We start from the raw sequence: 5,221 nt of genomic DNA, 5'->3' as shown, positions 1-5,221 counted from the left end.
CACCCCACGCAGCTTGAGGGATCTTAGTTCCCCAACGAGGGCCACGGCAGGCAAAGCATCAAGTCCTAACCACTGGACTGCCAGGGAACTCCCTGGAGAAGCATCTTTTTAAAGGCTCCCATCTGTGCTTTCAGTTGAGTTTTGGTGGTGACAGGGTGTATGTGTGCATGTGTGCATGCGTGTGTGTGTGTGTGTGTGTGTGTGTGTGTAGGTAAAAATTTCTTTTAAAGGCTATTTTGTTGGAGTCTTTCCTTTCCCTTCCATTACCTCCACGGTGGGTGTGTTGGGGAACTTATACTGGAAGAGCCTTTTGAGAGCTGTGCTTTGTGGGAATGTTCTTGGCAAGCTCTGACGTAGACATGGTCACAACTGATGATCCTCCAAGGAATCTGAGTGTTTCATCTGTTCCAGGGGGATTTGGTGACTTAACAGAGACCTCTATATGAAGGAGCGATGCATATACACGTGAGGGAGGGGGTCTGGGAAACATTTGGGAATGGTTTTCCTCTGGTCCATCCTTGTCTCCCTGGGTTTCTCATTTCCCTGACCATTGTCCTGCTGCCCCTGTCTGGTGGTGGCATCTTCTGTGGTTTATTTTTATTTTGCCCTTTCCTGAGCCCTAGCTGATTGAAGACACTGCTGCAGTCATTTTCAACACACCCACTCTGCTACCTGTCCAATCTGCCACGGGCTTATCCCTGAGGGGACCTATAAATGGGGCTTTTACAGCTTCTGATTCAGAGCAGAGGTGGATGCTGGCAGGGGACCAGCAGCCTTTGAGATGAAAGTTGAGCTGACACTGGCTGGTTTCATACAGTCTGGAGAACAGGAGGGAGGAGGACAGCTGTCTCTGGTACATGGCCCTGAAGGGGACAAATGAGCTGAGGCCACTGAGTAGTCTGTGGGGAGAGAAAAGGTGGGGGTGGTGAAGACGATCTTCTCGCCAACCCATGACCTGTAGGGCTGCCTGTAATCAGCTTCCACATCCACTCCTTCTTCTTAGAGAATGTAGAAAGTAATGTATGGATATGAGCTGACCACACATGTAATTCGCGCTTATGTTTTGAGAATTTGTTTTTTATTTAACAAACATACATAGCATTGACTACATTCCAGGCACTATCTTAAGGGCTTTACAAATATTATCTCACTTAATTCATTATAACCATAGGAAGTAGGAACCAATATTATCTTCATTCTGCAGATTAGGAAATAGCAGCACAGGTTAATTACCTTGCCCAAGATCCCACCCTTAGTAAGTTCAGAGCCAGATGCAAATGCCCCAGAATTGCGCACCTTGCTGTGCTAGCCTCTTTGCTAGCATGTTAATAAGAAAATGAATGAAGTGCCTAGCACTATATAATACCATGTAAGAATAACAATTGTTTTTATGGTTGTTATTAGCTAGTGGTTTACTCCTATAATGCTTGCAGATGGCTTAAAGATCTGTGAAGAAACAGTTCCTGCATGGGAAGCATCAGTTCAAATCCTGGTTCTACTACTTGTTAGCTGTGAGATATTGTCCACGTTCCTTAATCTCTCTATGCCTCCGATTCTTAATATTTAATGTGGAGATGATAATAGTCTTTACCTCATTGGTTTGTTGGGATTATTAAATAAGGTAATGTTTGTACAACACTTAGCAAAATGCCTGGTACAAAGTAAGTGCTCAGTAAATATTGTTCACTTTACGACCTGTTGCCATTAGAATTAAATCGCTTTTAATCCGTTGGAGTTTCTTTTCATTTTGCCAATTAGCCACTTATTTTCAGGGACTTCCTGGTAATACTGCCTTACGTTCATTTACGGAAACATAAATATGTTTCAAGCCTTCAAGTGAGTTATTCCATTTAATTTTGAGGTTGATGGGGCAGGTATAATCTCCTTGTTAAGAATATGGAAAATGAGGCCAGAGAGATGAAATGACCAGGTCAAGTCTACATAGATATGACCAGTGATGATAGATTTTTGACTAACATTGTAATACTGTTTGAACCATGTCTGCACATGCACAAGTACACACGCATGCACACACACTCACATACACACGCACACTCCCTTTCCCTTGGGCTCCCTAATCCTGTGTTACCTAACCCAAGCTCTTGAATTTCTTGCTATCTACATTGGCAAAGACTCATTTTCTCTGCATGATTCTTAGAGTGATGAAGTAACCTTCTGCAGACTGCTTCTTCCTTCTCCCTTTACCTCTCCAACTCACGTTTAATGCTTTGGGGGCTCACTAAAGCTTGCTTCCGGGACTGAAAGCCAGATCATCTCCTATTTCCAATTTTCAGAGAACATGAAAAAGGCAACAGATAGGACTAAAGACCGCTGTATCCATGAACATTGTTTGTCTGTCAAGGCTGAGCCTAAAATATGGACCTCAGATCTAATGTTTTAGGCAATGAATTTAGCTTAAACACAGAGGCCGGCCTTTTACTTTTGGAGCTAAAGAGAAGAGGCTTGACGTCTGATGAGTCTGGATAGGGCTGGTTGGAGAGTGACTGGATAGGCTGGGCTTGGCCTTGTGCTGCATGGAAAGCTCTGCCTGGGGCTTAGGCCTTGAGATCCAGCCAAGAACTCCTGGATGTGGGGGAAGAGAGGCTTAAGTAGGTGGGGGTGGGTGGGTGCTCCTGTAGTTTCTAGGAGGGCAGCTGGTGTTCCCTTGCACATGATTACAAGTCAGGTTTTATATTTTTGGCCATGGGACGTTTTCTTAAACTTTCCACAGCTATGCAGCTGCTGCCTGGAGAGGAGGTGCTATAAGGATGTCACCATGTAGACTTGTCACCAAGTCTAATGTTGTTGTCTTCTGCCCCTCCATCTAGACCTTGACCTCTCATGCTCTCCTCCCCCACTTTCTGACCAGGACCTTCCCCCCAGTACAAATCTCCTTCTACCCCCAAACTCGAATAACTGCTGTTTCTCTAGATCTGGCTTTGTGTTTGCTGACCTGGTAAACAAATTCTCATAAGGCTCTGAGGTGTCGGTGATTGTGGGTTTGTATGTTGCCCCCTTCATGTTAATCAGAGCTTTCTGGAAGCAAAACCTTCACCTGAAAGATTGAACCTAATGATGAGATTTCAGGCACTGGTGTGCAGACCATGACGGCTCTCAAATTACACTACCCATAATGCTCACTCTTCTGCCCCCCCACCCCCAACAATAAGGCCAACCCAGAATCTTTATGTAAACAGACACATAAGCTCTTTTGATGAAAATCCTGGAGAGGTGGTGAAGTGTGGTGGTTAAGATTAAGGCTCAGGAAAGTGGAAATGCATCACACCCTCATTTATGTTTTCCAACCCATCCTGTCCTGGTATGTGTGAACACACACACACATACACACTCTGTTCTCTTACCTTCCTGCTTCCTTAGACTTGACCCAGCAGTCAGCGAGGGGGACTTCTTAGCACAGGGGGAGGAAAATTTCCTGGTGAAACTCACTGGCAATGAAAAATGTTTGGTCACAGCCACGCAGCCCCATGGCTGGTCTGCCGCTGAGGGGACACCTGAATAAGACTTAGTCGTGGTTTAGAGTTCCCTCTAGCCCTGAGATTCTGTGAACTTTTCTCCCTCCCACCTTCCTTCAACAACTGGCCCTCCTGGGTGATTTTGGCAATGGCATGTGGGACGCAGATGCTACCATCCCTCACCCCTTCCTTTCAGTACTTTCTGTGAGAGGAAGTCTAGGATGAAGAGCCACCTCCGCAGTGAGTAGTTTGGGAGTAGCAAGGAGTATTCCTTGCACATGTAAATCCTGATTTGAAAAGATAGCCTCACGATGAAAGTCACTGCATGGGGGTATTCTTAAGGATGACTCTCATTTTTCTGGGTGACAGGTGGGAAGGTACACCCAGGACTCAGTAGTGACCTTTCTGTGTGATGGAGTGGACAGAAATCGTGCATTCTCCTGAGGCTGTAACTGTAATGTTTGTCTCATAAAAGCCGGGAGGAATGGAGGATTGTGGGGGAGGGAGGATTACCAACCATAAGCAGCAGGAGGTGATCTGTTCAGAGGTCATGGAGGACGACTGTCCACATACAGTGGACAGGAAAACCATGCCCCAGATGGTAGCATAAATATTCAATTATACATCAGATCCTTGGCAGAGGACATTTGAGTCTTTTCTTCCTACCCCAGGCAACAGAACCTTCCCTCTGCATGTCCATAAACAGGATGTAAAGCCAGGTACAGGGCCCCAAAGGAGAAGCAACTAGGCTTAGTAACAGAAAGACCTAACCATGTAGGTCATAGAGATGAGAATTTTAGGTCTAGCCCCGCTTTTAACCGCCTGTGTAACCTTGGGCTAGTCTCAAGCCTTTCTTTCTTCATCTGAAGAATTATGTTATAATTTCTACTTTGGAGGGATGTAGTGAGGGCTAGATGAGTGTCATAGGTTGAATTCTGCAGAAACAGAGCCTGAGATGAGGATTCTATGCATGTAATTTATTAAGGCAGTGCCCCCAGGGAGACCAGTAAGGCAGTGGTGAAGCAAGAGAGGGATGGGAAAGAAACTAAGCAAGGCAAAACCCAGTGTCATTCTGACTGCATGGAGCTCTGGAGAGTAAATTATACCAAAGAGTTGACACAACTTGAAGGGAGTTGGGCTTTCCTGTTCCAGCCAGTCATTGGCCAAGGGCCTTGGGGTAGAGGATGGCAGTGAATGTAAACTCCCAGGCGTTTCCAGTTCTCTGTGTCTGAAGGGTGGCTTCAGGTTTGGTATGGGCTGTTAGAAGCCAAAGGACACTGAAGCTGGGAGAGGCGTTCATAGGAAAAGTAGAAGGAATAAGAGGGCTCTTGGGCAGAAAAATGAGAGTATCTGCTACAATGGGAAAACATCCTCATTGCTCAGGGATTCATCAGAGATTACCCAAAGTATAAGGATCTGCTCTCAACCAGGAATGGAATACCAGCTCATTCTCCCAGATGTCTAGAGAGAGAGTATGATGTCCAACTATCTGCAAGTAATCTAATACTGAAAGCCACAACAAGCAAAGGAACATTTAGAGGAGGTTGTGTAAGGGAACCACCATTTCTCTCCTCCATTAGGTACTTCGTACTCTGTCCTCATACAGGGCAGAGAACAGAAATACTGACTCGGTTATATTAGCTTAGGCCCTCATAGAACCACCTTCACTGTGTAGTAGGTCAATGCTTGTAAAGCTCACCAACCAAAGAGCTCCAGGAACACACTAGTCATTGTTGAGCTCATTGCAG

Source organism: Neophocaena asiaeorientalis, unplaced genomic scaffold (assembly GCF_003031525.2).
Source record: "Neophocaena asiaeorientalis asiaeorientalis breed wild unplaced genomic scaffold, Neophocaena_asiaeorientalis_V1.1 scaffold243, whole genome shotgun sequence".
Lineage (NCBI taxonomy): Eukaryota > Metazoa > Chordata > Mammalia > Artiodactyla > Phocoenidae > Neophocaena > Neophocaena asiaeorientalis.
The sequence above is the reverse complement of the archived record's forward strand: the minus strand, read 5'-3'. Positions refer to the sequence as shown.